Below are 17,424 nucleotides of genomic sequence, written 5' to 3' on the forward strand. Positions count from 1 at the left end.
CAGAGGTCAGCATGAGTCTCTTTTGGGTATGAAGATGGGTTTCTCTGCTGCTCCCAAGCCTGTTGTAGTTATTCTTCTTCTGGTGAAAATGCTCTTTTCCAGGCTGCAAAAGCCTACGTCAGTGTGGGGCTCAGAGAAGGGTCCCTTAGGAAAAGAAGGCAGGGACACACTTTAGGTGACACAGAGGAGAGTGGGATGGTAAGCACTAAACTGAGAGGGTTAGACTCAAAACTTCTCCATGACCTGTTTAGCCAGGGAACTGCAAATTGCAAGTCACTCAGAATACAAACAAGAGTTTAGTGGGGATTTGACACAAGCATAGGCAGCTAAATGTCGCAGCTGATGAAGAGGCCCCTAGTCACATAGTCAAGCATGAGCAGATGGTACCTCACTCAATATTACATGGTCCTTAGTCAGATGAAGTCCGGAAACAAATATAGAACCACAGATGTAGGAACCCCAGCCTTGTGTACAATAAAGGTGTGTATGGGGAACTCTTTATCAGGGTCCACAATGTGGTTTCAACTCGAGTCTTAGGACTGGTGTTGCCTTCTGCTCAGACCAGCTGGCCTTGGAACTTGAGACAACAGTGTTCAGAAGGAACGGAGAATTCCCCAGGGGTAGCTGCTATGTCAGCCTGTTCTCATCTCAGGGGTCATTGGAGCATCCACGCCATGCAGAACACAGAGGGCAGATGTGGAGGTGAGAACCAGAGACCACAGTGGTCAGGACAGAGACAGTGGAGGACTAGCCTGGCTACCAAACAGCTCACAGGTAAGGGACAACATCTAGAATGTGGTGTCTGAACCTTCGGGTTGTTTTATTTATTTGGTCTTGGGTGTTTGTTTATGATGTTATCTTGTTTTTTTAAGGACCGAAAATAAACTCCCATTTCTATGTTTGTTAAAGATGATTTAAGAGCACGGCCAGGAAAATGGCGACCATTTCTTAAAAGGATCCCAGAAAGGAAATTAGGCGAGGCCCATGGTAGGGTAATGTAAGGGTTAGAGACAAATGAGCCAGATTCTCTGAACCTCCAGAGCAGAATAAAATTCTGCTTGAGGAATTGCCTTCACTTGAAGATGTGTACTTTGGGCCAGGGAGATGGCTCAGCAGGTAAAGCCAATTACAGCCAAGTCTGAGTTCAATCCCCAGGACCACGTGGTGGAAAGAGAATCAACTAGCTCTGGCAAGTTGTTCTCTGACCTCCACATGTGCATGTAGCGCTAACACAATACCCTTTCCTTACAAAGTAAATAAATGTAAGGAAAAGCAAGAATTCTGGGACATAGCTGAGGACACTGTGTTTTGTTACTGGGTTTCAACAACAGAAGCCACAGGAGGGAGAACCAGAGGTTACCTGGGACACCTTACAAAGTTTAGCAATCACTTGACCAATCTGAACATGTCCATCAGACATGGGGGAGAAAGTCCCAACTTCCACAGAACCCTGTAGAAGTTTCCTGCCCCTCTGGGAGATGAGATGAGCCCAGTTGATGGTCTCCTTAGGCCTCTGTACTTTTGCACAGACACAATATTTTGTAAATTAAAAGAAAAAGCTTCTGCCCCATTATTTTATCAAAAATTCACAGTAATCACATTGGATAGAAACAGTGACACTTTTATGCCATTTTATAGATGAAGAAGCTAAAATGAAGGAGGCAGGGGTCTTTCTCATGGTGACAGCTCATTTGCCATATAGCAGGGAGTGTATTTGGCCCTTCTGACCTGCCTCTGACCACCATCTGTCTGTTTTAGTGTGCACACTCCTTGGAGCGGGCCATCCCTTCCAAGGATAACCCGAACGGGGATTGGTGTCGGGGATGTTAGTTTGGGGAGTCATATTAAATCCAAACCAACTTCAAGCCTCTATCTGCTAATGAATTCTTACATTTAGAAGCATGGGCCCTTGAACTCTGGGGTCATTTACAACTCCTTTCTCCTCTGACCATTTCCCATGACTAACAGGAAGGCAGTATGTAAGTCCAGTTAAGCCATGAGCAGTCACCTGTCCTTGTGCTGTTTCAAGGACATGGCTCTAAAGGATACTTCCAGATAACAGCTGCTATTCAGTGGAATTAGAGATGGGCAGGATCTCTAGCAAATATGGCCAAGCATCGTCATCCATGAGGTTGGGGCAGGAGGCAAAAGGTATCCTATTCGGCCCCTTCCCCCACTCCTTCTACTGAGCTCTTAAATTAGCTGTGAAAACCCAGGTGTCAGCTGTCCCCCTGGTACAAGCCAGATGAGCCATTAAAAATGCCAGGAAGAAATGAATACCTAAATCACTGTCTCTCCAAAGGCAGAGGCTTCCCTAATCACATATCCTATCCTATTTTTTTTCTTCTCCAGATGGATGTCTTCTTTCAAAATCTGATGGCCACAGAGACAAAGGTATGGCTTTAGCCTTAAATAACCGTTGGAGTTTTAGTCCGATAGATTACCATTTTTTTTAAGGGTAATATTTGGCTTCATCTTGCAACTACTTGGGGAAATTTAGCACTGAGTCAGAAAGGCTGGCCAACAAGTAGCACTTCATAAATTGCCGGAGCCCTAATCAATACATATTGTCATCCACTCTAGTCCTTCAGGCGGATTTCTCTCTGCCCTGAGTCGTTGGTGTATTTTATGAGGTTGTTACAGTCTGGGCTTGCATGGCTTGGGTCTAATGAACCTGTCACCACCGCTATTGATTGACATGCCAGTGTAAGTGAGACAGGCGATTCCGATTGACTTCCTAATTACTGCTGCTGGGCTGCCTCGCCAACTGCTAAGGCCAGAGGTTAATAGTTTTGATGTTCAGCCGCTCCTAGCAAAGCAGGCAGGCTCCTCAACAGTCAATACCCGAATCAGGATCTCAAGGCTACTGCCCGGCCTGATCAATTAAGGCCTTCGCCTTCCTCCTGGTGGTGGTTGACAAGAGACTGATGAGTGGAGGTCAGAAGCAAATAGTTTAAGGGAGTTTAGCAGCCTCGGGAAGCACCACCCATGGTCAAGGACTGGACGTTTAGCAGGCTGCTGTCAGGTGAGAAGCGCTGAGGTGGAAGCAACCGGAAGCCTGGAGTGAAAGCAACCGGAAGTGTAGATTTGCTTTCCTGTGTCCTCACTTTGCACACTAGAGACTGAAGGTTGACTGATTATTTTTTCCTCCTACATCCAAATCTGCCAGGTGCCACAGACTCTCAGAAACTTGGAAGCCTCATCCAGGCTGCTCTAACCCCAAGCCATAATCAGGTGACAAACGTACAGACATTTTTTTCTCAGCCCTGGAGGTTGAAGATTAAGGTGGACTCTGCGTCTGCAGAACGGCAAGACGCTTTTTGGTGTTCTCACGTCGCAGAAGGAGGAGGGGAAGGCAGGTGTTTGGGGCCTCGCTTATGAATCATTAATCCCCTGTGACCTTATGACCTCCAGGCCCCGCCCCTGACATTACCACATCGGTCAATGGGTTTCAACAAATAAATTTAGGATTGGACACAAACATGAGGTCCACAGTAAAGAGGAGAGAACTGTAGGGCGTGCGGAACCTTGTGACCAGACAGGCATAAGAAATCGTAGGGAGTGGAGCTATTCCCTACTTGCCACTACATGCTCTGAAACACCGTGACAACCCACTGAGGACCATGGATATTGGGCCACGCAGCATACACCTGGAGTTCTTCTCCATGCTAATGAGGTATCAGCCCCAGCCTTCAGCCAATGAGCTTTCCTTTGTGGGTATTCCTTCCTCGAAAAGGTATTTAATTCTTGGTTCACCTTGAATAACGTGTATGCATTTACATCCACCATCAAATAAACCAGTATGAACAAGCAAGGATCGTCTCAGAGAACTGTTTTATTAAGGATCGTGGCAGAGAAGGCCTTTGTTTTATAGAGCCGCACCTAAAACTTACGAGGAAGGCTTCCTCTCCTCCAGCCCGTCTGCTCGGGTATTCACTCTCAATCTGACCAGATTCCAGTTGTCCTGGGCTCTGCCTTTTCCCTTTTCACCTGGCACACTGACACTGTGAGGAAAGGTAGACCTCTGACCCCCAGTTCTCGACTTCCTCTCTCAGTGCTATGTGGGTGGCACCCAGGGACCTAAAGAGGAGACTGGGAATGATTGTGGACCTTGGTTTGAGACCTTGTCCTGCCTCTCATCGACAGTATGCTGGCAGCACCCAGGTATCCCTGCAGAGAAACAGGACACAGTACGACAGAAAATAAATGACTTACACAGTTTTCATCCATCCAACAGAAACAGATCGGATATTTATCCTATCCAAGGGAGAGTGGGGGTGTGCTGACTGGCAGTTGGTTTCAGTGATAGCTTGCTTTCAAGAGTTGATGATGTTTTTTTATCCATCTTTAATTCCAACCTCCCAACATGTCATCAAGTAGGTATGTATAAGGGTCAATATATCCATTTTTGAAGAGAAGACTAAGGCTCAGCAAAAGGCAAGGGACTCTCTTGAAGTCATACGAAGCAAAGATAAACAATGCCTGCACTAGCAACTTGCAGACCAATTGAGACAAGTCAGACCGATGGACCAGTCTGCCAAGCATCCCTCTAACCACCAGGATCACCAACTGACAAGGGGGACTGCAAAAGCTAAGGCTACAGTCTGAGGAAGGGCAGGAGGCAACGTCAGTGCCAGACTTGTAGATGAGAATGAAAGACACTGAAGGATTTTGTGACACTCCCCCCTTTCCAAAACAGAAACAGTCTAGACAGGAAGCCATTGAAGAAGGAGCCCTTACAAACGTGGCAGGGATGCTGAAGCTCCTCACAATTGATAGCTTCCGGCAGCATGATGAAGGGATAAGTTATCCCAAGGGCTGGCCGCAGAGAGTTTGACCACGCTCTCCAGTGAGTATATGGGAAACATAAACTGGAATTGGTGGGTTTGTTTGTTTGTTTGTTTGTTTGTGGGGAGGGCACAGGGTGGGAGAATAAACCTGGGAGGAATGGGAAATGCGTGTGATCAGCGTGCATTGTGTAAAATTCCCAAATAATCAATACAAATGTTATGTTGGTTTTAAAAACATAAAGGAGTATGGAGAGCCAAGCCGAAGCTGCCAAGAGGCCTCACCCAGCAGAGTCACACAGAACACGCTTAGTTCTTACAGAAATGAGTTTTGACATTTGTGCAAAGTTGTTTATCAGGGAAGTGCCCTAGAGACTCAATGCCCGAGGGTTTTACTGAGAGTTGGATTGCATAGCTCCTTCTGCCTAGCAATGCCAGATTCCAATAAGGAAAGGGACAGAAACAGGGAAGTACATAGTTTGTAAGAGCTGCTTAAGATGGCTTTAGGAAAAATGGGAACTCTGCTTTAACTGAGCAAACCTTGAAAAGGACAGTGGTCTCGGGCCTGAGGTAGTAGCTCTTGTCTGCAACCAAGAACAAAGGTGCAAGGTTAGAGACGGGACGTGCCTATGAGGAGTGTACAGCACAGACACAGCCACTGGCTCTAAGGTGGAAGGCTACAAACTGAGCAAATACTAACCGAGGGTCTCACTGTTATATCCACTACCCCCTAAGTGTATTCACCTAACTGTATTCACCATGCTACCTCTGTGTGTGCGTGCATGTGTGCATGTATACATGTGTGCATGCGTGTGTGTGTGTGTGTGTGTGTGTGTGTGTGTGTGTGAGATGGTTGGTCTTGGGCACATGGTCTTGGGAGCATGCTAGACAAGCATTTTACTTTTGAGCTACATCCTCAACTCTTGATTTTCTGAACTAGGGTTTATCTTCATAGTCCAGGCTGACCTTGAACTAGCTAACGAATAGACATTAAGGATTTTTATTCTACCTCTTTTGTGTTCTCTAGAGCATGGCATGGTGCCTTCCTTATTCTAGTTTGCTCTAACAACCAACAATCATAAAGGAAAACTCATTTTCTGTTTCCCTCTGTAGTTGGGTAAGCCTGAAATTTAACCAGGCCCATCCCAATTTAAAAGAACAGCAAAGAACTTGGAGCTTTAAAATATGATGAGAAACTTCACTGAAGCTTCAATCCTCCCAAGGTCCTCCAGCTGACGACGTATTCCATCACTCAGAAGGAATCCACCTGCAGACTTCCCACCCCTTCCCCTTTCTCCACATCCAGCTTGATGCAACCATCAAAAGCTTCATTCTTTTATTTAAAACTAGGAGGAAAAAGGAAAAAGAACAGACCAAGATGGAAGCTAGCCTCCCTGTATATCTGTATATCAGGTTCTTGGTTTTTATTGGGGGTTAGCCAAATTCAGTAACCAACCGACATGTCCTGGATAACCTGGGACTGCCCTGGTTTTATGCTGAAGTCCATGTCCTGGGTATATAGGATGGTTTTCACCATAGCCAAGGCACAAAGCCAGCCTAGAGTTTCTTTTTCAGAACTTGTGCAGAAATGCGAAGAGTTATCCTGTTGCCCTGGAGAAAGGTGCAAACGGAGAAACAGAAGAGGATGGTGGCTGAAGTGTTTGGAACTGCATACGAGGGATGCTCACTCTCCTGGTGTGTATGTGTGTGCATATGTGCATGTGTGTGTGTGTGTGTATGTGTGTATGGTGTGTGTTAGTGTGTGAGTGTATATATGTGTCTGTATGTGTGTGTGGTGTGTAGGAATGTGTATGTGTGCATATGTGTATGGTATGTGTATATATGTTTATGTATGTGTAAGTGTGTCTGGTGTGTGTAAATGTGTATATGTGTGGGACTGTGTATGTGTGTGTATGTGTGCATATATGTATGTGTGTATGTATGTTTGTGTGTGTATGTGTTAGTGTGTGAGAGTATATATGTATGTGGGCATGTGTGTGTGGTATGTATGTTTATGTGTATGTGTTAGTGTGTGTGAGTATATATGTGTATATGTTTGTGTGTGTTTATGTGTTAGTGTGTGAGAGTGTATGTGTGTGTGTGTGTATGTGGCGTGTATGTGTGTGGTATGTGCATGTGAGTGAATATGTATGTATTGTGTATGTGTGTGTAACGTGTGTAAGTGTGTATGAGTGAGTGTGTGTGTGCAAGCACTCTATTACTAAGTTCTATCCTCAGCCCTTGCTCATCTGTTTCAACTAGCTGGTAGAATGGCGATACACTTCCTTCCCTCTCCTTAGCCTTTCCTTTCCTCTCTTTAGCCAGTAATAAACTTGATGAGAATGCTTTCCTTATTTTCCTTTTCCCTATTTGTGCTTGGTAGACTAAGGGGAAGGACTGACTTTTTCATCCAGGTTGATGTGGTCTGAAACAAGAACAGCAGACATAAAGATGACCCATAGTGGGACCAAATCAGTCTCAGCGTGATTCAGAGTTGAAGTAGCCTCCACGGATGAGCTTTCTGGGAAATCGTTGAGGCTTCTGTGGAATGTGGGCTTTTTTGCAATCTGTGGAGTGGGTGGTCCATGTTTACTGATAGCTAACTACTTTAGGACTAGCTCAGGAAGATGATGAGGCAGGGGGACTAAGCTTAGGGAGACCTACTGCTGTCAGCAGAAAATGTTGCTTTTGACTAAGCCCTTGCTCCCTTAGTGCCTGGTACCAGTGGCTCCTCTTCCTGCTCCACGGCTGCTCAGATGGGTCCGGTTTTCTCAACTGATTTTTGACATTTTCCAGGGACTCAATTTGATCTTCCTCCAACTGATTGTGGGACTTCCTGGGGTGACCCAGCCATGCCCTGAGCTTCCAAAGTCACACTAGACCATTCTCCTCAGGTTGGGGATCCTTTGACTCCAAGAATCCTTGTGGTTTTAACTGGCATCTTTCTGATTCCTAACAGAATTGAGCAGCTCTCCATCCATGTATTGGCCATATGAGGGTTTTTTCTTCTTGTGAATGGTGTTCTTAAGCTTTATACTGGTGCCCGACTTTTAAATTCTCTTCCTTCCCTAGAGTATGACACAGTTAATTTTTAGCTATACCTAGCATGTGTCCAGTAGCCAGCTATTCTTCAGCAGCATGGAACCAAGTAAGAGTTCCTGTCCATTTTCAAGGCCCCTACCTTGATCAGCAAACCTAGTTTTAACCCCTGTGATCCAAATATAGCATAAAAGCATGGATTATTTTAACCAAACTGACATAACTAGGAGACACAGGTAAGAACCTAAGCACGTGCTTTATGTCTTCTCTGGCCCAATAGAATGGATCCATATTTCCTGTTCTATTCACACCATAGGTTATTACATAGTAATAGAAAGGAACAAACTCATACTTAAATAGAGCAGCTTTTCTGTTTTGGCATAGCATCTTTATCAAGATGATATGAAGCAGAGAATCTCTCTGGGTCTCCGTTTCCTCTGGTCCCAGGCTGCTGCACAATACATATTTTACTGAAGTAGGACATAGGGCTCCAAATCTTTTAGCTGCTGAAAATGCAATGCTCAGAAAGTATAGCAGTCATAGATGGATACCTTGCATACTCAGCTACACGGCCAACAATCACTCCTTTTGGCAGCAACTCAGGTCTTCCATGTGGGTTCATTTGCCATCTAGAACATGGGGCTTAACCCCAAATCTAAGAACAGCAGTGGGTCCATGTCATCACTGATCATGAGGTGAGAAGCTGGGCTGTACACCTTTTCAGGCCCCTGGTCTGCCTTCTCCTATCTCCATCTCTCATTGTGCCTATGAGGATGCTGCAGGCTGCCCATCCAAAGGCGCTTAAGGACATTTACAAACTTATTATTAACTGTGTCTTAATCCTCAAGATCATTTTGCAAGACTGCCTCAGAGTTGATTCGTTCAGCATCTTATGGTCCTGACATCTCACATGCAGAATCTGGAAAGCAGGTCCTTCTCAATAGTCTTTCTCATGAGGGATGTGATCTTCCTATGAAGAAGCTTAGTTGGAGCATCACTGGGCATACTAGACACACAAGGCAAGAGATCCACTCACCTGCTATCCTCCTTTGCCTTTTTGTTGCTGTGATCAAACGGCAACCAAAAACTACTTGGAGAGGAATGGATTTATTTTATCACAAAACCCAGAACAGGAACTCAAGATAGTCACCTGAAGATAAGAGCTGAAGAAGAAACCATGGACAAATGTTACTTACTGGTTCCCTACTTTGATTTTCTTAGCTTCCTTTCTTATATAGCAAAGCCTACCTGCATAGGGATGGTACCATTTACATTGGACCTGGTCCTTCTACAGTAGTTAGAAGTCAAGGAAATGACCCGCAGATATGTCCTGAGGCCAACCTGATGGAAGCAATATCTCAACCGGAGATCCCAACCTTCTTCCCAAGTGTTTCAAATGGACAGCCAAGATTAGCCATCACACCTGCAGAGACTCTAAGATGCCTACATCTATTCACTGGAGTTGAAGACAGATTTTCCTCAAAGGCACTTGGACAGAATAGTTCTGTATCACCTTGGAACTTCTGCCTCTAAGAAAAGAGGAAGACTCAAGTTGGTCGGTTGATCCAGAGCCTGACATACACACTTCAAGAAGGGAGGAACTCAGTTTCTTGAGTTTCTGACTTCTGCTTGGTTTAATAAGCCATCCCATTTGAATAAGAATCTCTGTACTTTCGTTTTGTATTTGATCAGAAAATTATTCAGCCAGCCCAGGCCACATACATCTGACACTCACTCTTGGCTTGGCCACAGTTGACTTCTTATCTTCCACAACTCATCATAGCAAGCACTGTCTATGCCAGATGCCTCCGACACTGAGAATGTGCTAGCCACTAGCAATGACATACTTGAAGTCTAGCTCATCCAAATGGACAGGCACATATCAAATGCTCTCTTTGAAAACTTGGCATAAAGAATGTAAACTAGCCTTTTAATTATTATAGTGATCATCTGTTGACATTAGATCCTGGAGACAGCTAGCTGAACCAATGACTATTAAGTGCTACCTGCTTCTTTTACTATTTTAATGGAGTTACTAGAAAATTTTAAAATAGCATATGCTTTCCTGTTACATATTTTATTGGACAGCACTGGCCTAGAATGATTCCTTTTCTACCCTGACTGTTAAGGCTTGAATCCGAAATGCCTGCCAGTCTCCTGTGTTGAACGTGGTCCCTGTTTTGTGGTACTATTTTGAAAGCATTGGAGCCTTCTGGAGGACTGGCCTGAGTGGTAGAGATAGGTCAGTAGGAATAGCCATTTGAAGTCTGTCTGTGCTCCTGGTCCTTGCCAGCTTTCCAGTCTTCTGTCATTTGAGGAGTCTCTGCCACCAGCTCAAGCCACCACCCGATTCACCAGGGCCACCATCAGCTTCACTGGGATGGGCAAAAACCATGAGCCAAGGGAAACATTTTCACTCTGGTTTCTGTCAGGTGTTTAGTTTTAGAGTGACATAAAAGTAGTATACTTCCCATCCTTTAGATTTTGGGTTCCTTTCGTGAACAGGTAGGGATTTTTCTGTCATCTCTTCCCTGCTGGTTCAGCATTTGGGAGAGCAGTTGTTTAGATTTGCACTGGGAACCGATGACTACCTCCTTTCAGGTGCAGCCCAAGCAGAACCTAGGTCTCTGCCCTGGATGGGTTGGGTCTCAATAAAAGAATTACTTGTGGGAGGCATCATTCTCCTAATTGATTTCTGTTCCCACTCCCTTCCCTGCCCCTGATCATGAAGAAATTTAGGAAACCAAAGCTTAGACTCTTTCCTTTGGTAGAGACTCTGGACCTTAGGTCACTTTGGAAACCTTTGGAAAGCTTTAAAATGACTGGCACTCAGGTCCCACCTTTAGAGATTTGGATTTAATTGGCCTTGGGTGGAACCTTGACCTAAGGGAGGTCGAGAAGATCCCTAGCCAAGTTAATTTGCCTTAAGGAACTGAAGGCCCTGTCCTGTCAAGCTTTCCAGCCACTGCTGTTGGGCCTCACATTACAGAAGATGGGAGGGAGGCTGGAGAGTAGCAAAATACTGCCTCCCAGGTCACACAAGCATCCCTATCATCAAAAGAGATGAGGGTCCCTTCTATCCAGACCCCCTCCTGCCACATCGTAAGAACTCTGCTGGGCCACTGTTGTATTTTGCAGATGCCACCGAACAGCCATCAACTAGTAATGATTTCTGGTCAGATGCAAACAATTAAGTTAGAGAAAAAAAGAATCCACATTCCATTATAAACCCCCGAAACGACTCGCTCCCTGGCCTAATTGCCTTCTGAGTTCCCCAGACAGTAATGGCTAATAAGGCAAGTGCCCCAAAGAGCCAAAACTTCAACTTAGAAGGAAAGAGTCTGGAGTAGGTCTGAATGTTCAGTCAGTCACGGGGGTGAGCCAGGAGCTCTGCTGGCCCAACAAGGATGTGCTAAGTCACTGAACAGCTCCACTCTGCACCCCTCAACCCTCCACTTCCCCAACTCTCCTCCTCCCCTTTCATTTCTTTCCAAAAAAATCTCAAGGCAACAGCAGCCCGATTTTTGATGGATTGGCTACTGTGTTTTATTCGACAATGTATATCACTCTGCCAATATGAATTTGCAAGATGGTAAAAATACAACCCCCCTGAAAAGATTACATGAAAGGGGAAAAATCATTAGGCAATTAAGAATGGCAATAATTCACTCATATCTATGCTTTGGGAAGAAATATTGCCCCAGGGAATTAGCTCTGCGTATCACTCTGTCATCTGTCTGGGTAGGAGTGAGCAGAGGGTCCGTGTGCAGCACTCATGGTCTCTTGCAGTGCTTCTAAGCGTGATCAAAATAAATGCCAGGCTTTAAATAGAACTCTGTCTCTCCTTGGGTAGCCATAATTTGTACACATGAAGCCAAGTTACTAAATTAACTAAATATATGCATTCTTTAAACACCTCTACACAAATCCCTTTCATAAATCCTAAAGAAGGAATTTGGAGGCTGAGTAAGACCTTAGAGGTCATTGGTCACTCTTCTCATTTAATGAATGAGGTCATTTGAGGCCTTTGCAAAGAAAAAAGATAATTCTTTAAAGGTCACACAGCCCATAGACACAGAGATATAATTAGCGTATCTGCAACCCTCATGAGTCCTCTACTGTTGTCCTTCCAATACACTCACTCTGTAGCTCTGTCCCTGAGCAACCTCCAGTGACTCTGACAGTTCTGTCTGTCCACCCTCGGCAGCACTTGGCCTGTTTCACTCTTGCTAGGATTGTTACTAACCATCACACATTGTTTGCAGTTGTCACATGTGTAATGTTGATATGCCAGTAAGAGTGTGACTGCTTCAAGATGTGGCAAGTTACCTTATGTCCAGCACAGAGCATCTTCTACATAAATAGATCAGCTAAACGAGGAGGGTGTTCATTGAATAACTGAGACTTAAAAAATAACTCACACCTCAAGAGGATCTCTCCGGTAATTTGTGGGTGGGGCTGGGCAATCCATTAGCATTGCAGGTCTTCTAGGACAGCCCAGAGACAGGAGAGTGAAACGATTCCTGCACAATCAATTAACGATGTCCCAGAAACCTGGTAAGAGTGCTGCACCAGACTGTATTCTATAAAAAATGGCCACGACCATATTTCTGATCCCACATTTGGAGTCCATATAGTTTTTTCCCACCTTGCAACTAGGATACACCTCTGTGTCTTCGTCAAAGAACTGAAGTTAGCAGTGCCTGCTAACTGAAGTTAGGTCCTGAAAGATACGCAGGTTTCTGCCCAGATCCCCTTCTCATGACAGGGTTGACCTTTGAGTCCTGAAGCTATGTCTTAAGGAAGCAGAGCCACACAGAAGAGTCACATTAGGGAATTCTTATAGTGGCTTTAGCTTAGATCTCAGTTAGCAACAGCATCAATCCCCAGACATAAGAGAGAACCAACCTTCAGATAACTCCAACTTCCTGCCCTCCAAGTTGCCTCAGCTAATGCTGAGGACAGTAGGCAGAGATAGGCTGTCTACATCTGCCCAGGCTCCAAGATCACCAGCAACATGAGTGTTGTTATGATTGCTGTTAAGTCATGAAGTTATGAGGCAGTTTGTAATTAATTTACCGAACAAGTGTTTATCCAAATAAGATGCTGTTTTCCTCATGTGACAGAGTCCGGTGTGCTATAACCAAAGAACAGTCTTGTTTTTCTCCTACAGTGTCCCTATTAACCATGTGACTTTGCTGTTTGTCTTAGGTTTCTATGGCTGTGGTGAAATACCAAGAGACCAAGGCAACTTTTAGAATGACACGTTTATTTGCACTTATAGTTCCAGAGTCCTTGATGGCAAAATGAAGACGTAATCGGAAATCGGAAACCGGAAACTTACATCTTAGACTGTGAGCACGAAACAAAAGAAAATGCTAGGAATGCATGAGGCTTTGAAAACTCCAAACCCACTCGCCTGAAACCTTTGGATCGAGTAGTCATGCATCTGGGCCTGTGGAGGCCATTCTCACTCAAACCTCCGCAGTTCTGAGGGTTTCTTTTGTTTTTACACCTTTATTAACAGGCAGTTGCAGTTTGTTGACTTTTTTGAAAAAAATCAAGCTGTAAACTTTTATTACAAACTAAAAATGAAGTTCTTAAGAATCTCAACTTGAGCAGATATGAAACAATTTAAAAACTCCTAAAAGAAGAAAAAAGCAGGCTTTAAAAACAAAACAAAACAAAACAAACAAAAAACAAAAAGCCATGTTTGTCATTTCCAAAAAGAGACATCTTTAGGCAATAATAATAATACCCATGCTGAATGGATAACGCAGATAGTCCTACTGTATCTGGACAACGGGCAAAAAACAAGTTCCCAAGGCTTCAGCTCCAGGCTCAGCTCACTTCGTATTGCTGGGAACTCATACTCATTTCTTCTGGTTGGATGACCAAGCCAGACTATGGTAGAGATGGTGAACCTGCATTTACTCAGCCTTGGGAGGAGACTCTCAGCTGGCAGATTGGCTGCTTTTGTCTCTTTGCCATCTTATGACTCAGGGATCTCCAGTTTTCTTTGTCAGTAACTGAAGCATCACCAACACTGAGGTGACTGCTGACCTTGGATCTATTCTCCTTGATTTTCAGTGTCTTCTCCATTGCTGTCATCTCTAGGCTGTCTTTGGCAAGGAAGAACCCTGCAAAACCACAGTATGTAATCCCAATACCTAAGTCGTGTTCCTGGTCTACCCTGCTTTCCTGCACACTGGTTGTCAGTACCTGTCACTTCTTGGGGGACTTGACCCTAAGATATATATATTTTTAATTTTGACAAACAGGGTCTCTCCCCAGCATGTAAACATGGGATGGGGGGCATGCTGCCAAGAATAGCGCCTTTTCCTTGGTCTACTGGAGAGACCTTACAGATAACAACTGGAAGATAGCCCCTCTGATAATCACGGGATGAGGGCTCGTTTGTGTCTTTCCAGAAGGAGCAGATAAGCCCATTTGGGTTCCTGACAGATTCATCAAGGCCCACAGGCACTGGAACCACTGAGGATAGCCTTGCAGAAGGACCACCACCCACAGAGCATCCTCCTCCTGACAGCTGACCTACAGCAAAGACGATGACAAGGAAGTCTTTAGCCAGTCACCCCAGTGACCTAGGCGGAGTGTCAGGGGTGGGGGGAAAACAGCAGGGCTCAAGGCTCTAGGTTCAGAGAATGTCTCCAAAAGAAACAGAGACAGGATCATATGCCCGTTTTCTAGCGATGTGTGCTATCATAATGGCTAATTCTCAAGCACATGCCCAACCACTCTTCTGTTAGTTGTGATTCCCATTTCTGCATAAGTCGGTACCCACCAACAGGTTTTCTGTACTTGGATCAGTTGTGAATCTCTATATTAATTACTGTCTTCCCCGATGAGGTCTGAAAATGATACTAATGTGTTCTACCTCATCTTTTAAGATATATGCTCTCCCTCGCTGAAAGTGTAGCTCACTGGTTGCCTACACTAGTTAGTCATCAAGTTCTGGGGACCTTCCCCACCTATAGGACTAGAATTAGAGTCCATGTGACTATGCTTGGCTTTTACATATGGACTGAGGATCTGAACTTAGATTTTCATCTTTGCATGCATTTATGGGCTCAGTTTATGGGCTGAGCCATCTCCTCAACCCAAAATAAAATGTTAAATAAATATTTCTGATCATACCTGTAAAACACACACACACACACACACACACACACACACACACACACACACTGATGGTTCATTTCTCTGTAGAACCCTCACTAAAATATAAAGTTTCTTTAAAGTAACCCTTTCTTGAAATGCTTAATCAGAAGAGAATAATTTCTCTGCCACCCTTTATTTTTCTATTGTGGTAAACTTCATTAGATGTTAGGGAAATGATCATGAAGACAGGCCAGACTCTGCTCATGAGGTGCTCATCTCTGGCTTAGATCACAAAACAACTAGCATTTCCTAAAGTGTGGGTCACAACTGGAATATGCTCCTTGACAGAAGGTCTCTTTGTCTGAGATATCTGGGAAACACTACTTGTAGAGACGTGAATTTGGTTGGCCACATACCCTAAATGGTGGGATGCTCCCAGTTTGCACCTATTATCATTCTGTGTCATCACTAATGTCATCTCTAAGTGTCTTAGTTAGGATTTTACTGCTGTGAGCAGACACCATGACCAAGGCAACTCTTATAAAGGACAGCATTTAGTTGAGGCTGGCTTACAGGTTCTGAGATTCAGTCCGTTATCGTCATGAGGGAAGGACAGTAGTGTCCAGGTAGGCATGGTTGAGGAGCTGAGAGTTCTACATTTTGTTCTAATGGCAAACAGGAGAAGACTGGCATCCTCAGGCAGCTAGGAGGAAGCTCTCAAACATCCCCCCCCCCCAGTGACACACTTCCTGCAACAAGGCCACACCTCCTAATAGTGTCACTCTCTGAACCAAGCCTATTCAAACCACCATACTAAGCATCCCCAGTTGGCTCATAAATAGAACAGTCACCCTGAGTATAAGTACATGAATGCATTAAAGGCTCTGAGTCAGCTTGTCTCAAAGAAACTCATCTAACTTTGGTAAGTAAGGTGCTTCCGGAATATCTACGTGACAAAATAATGGCTTTTTTTCAGTTAGTGTCTATTAACTCTTCAGAATCAGTGTTCTAAAGAACATCAACTTGGATGAAAGCAACAACCTACACACACACACACACACACACACACAGAGAGAGAGAGAGAGAGAGAGAGAGAGAGAGAGAGAGAGAGAGAGAGAGTTATAAGAGTCAGAGGGCAAGAAAAAGGAGGAGCAGAAAGGACTTGCTTCTGAAGAAAGCAGGAAGACGCTCCATATAGAGAAGTAGCAATGACTAAAATCTGTTGAGTGGGAGAGAGACTTGACTTGGCAGCTCAGCCGGAAGCAAAGGTGTCTCTCTTCCCACTGAAATGCCTTGCTGGAATCATGGCTGTTACTGCAGCCTCTGCGCCTCCTTCCAGTGGCCAACAGCAGACGTGCAACAGAATCCAGCAAATAGTTACTGACAGACAGACTAGAAAGAAGCTGCCGCTGAAACAGTTAACACAGCTGCCTAGGATTCACAGGATCTCACAGTTAGCTCCCATCATGCCCTGCTTCTGGAATATCTGCAACTGTAGGCTGATGGATCACAGGGAGCCAGGAATGACCACATCAGCAAGTAGTCGAATCTGCTGCAGTGATTAAAACCTACCAACGTCTTCACTCATCTGAGTGCTGCAGGCATCCATGCTGGGCTTTGGAAGAGGTTATGCCTCAGCATCTGCTTCTCAAATGCAAGGAAGGCTAGAGGCAGTAGGCTATGAGGTCACCACCTCCCTGAATGATGTCATCAAGCTGGCGTGTGCCTTTGACTTTGCTCTGACCCTTTCTATTTTCTTTGAGGGCAGAGTTAGGGAGCAAATGGTTTTATAGGCGTAACCTAACATGCAGCTAATTAATTAATTAATTAGTCAATTAGTTAATTAAGTGATGCTGGGGATTGAACCCAGGGCTTTACACATGTTTGGCAAATGCTTTACTGCTGAGCTACCAATTCAACCCCCTCACCAAAATAAGATGAAACAAACAAAGTCCATGTGACAGCTCTAAACTCCATTCATTTAGCCACTAAAACAGGTTAACAGTTCTTTGGAGGTGTACTTTTGGTGACTGAGGTATCAGTTGCGGGTTCCCCCTTCCCTTACCATGGGGCTTAGATTGACTGGAGCTCTTTTTCTATAGATGTGAGGGAGGCTTGAGAGTCCTGAGATTTCTGCCTCCCCTCGTTCCTGAGCCCCAAGTCCTCTGAAGTGTCTCTGTTTGGGGATTCCATGCAGTCCCATGCCACCATCTCCACAGCAGTTTACTGGGCCTAAGACTCAGGGTGAGGTTTGTAGCAATTTCAGGCCTACCATGCACACAAGGCATTTAGCCGTGGAGGGGCCTTTCCTGTTGCTGGAGGGGAGGTAGAGAGAGATTCCAATCATGATGAGCAACTCAGATCAACATCAGACTTCATTAAATGCAGCAGGTCACAGAAAAGAGACATGAAAGTAGGAGGTTGGCTTGTTGGTAAATGAGGGTTTGTGGGAATGGGAAGAAAATAAAGGATAATG

This window comes from Grammomys surdaster, unplaced genomic scaffold (genome assembly GCF_004785775.1).
Source record: "Grammomys surdaster isolate TR1022 unplaced genomic scaffold, NIH_TR_1.0 1036, whole genome shotgun sequence".
NCBI classification, from domain to species: Eukaryota; Metazoa; Chordata; class Mammalia; order Rodentia; family Muridae; genus Grammomys; species Grammomys surdaster.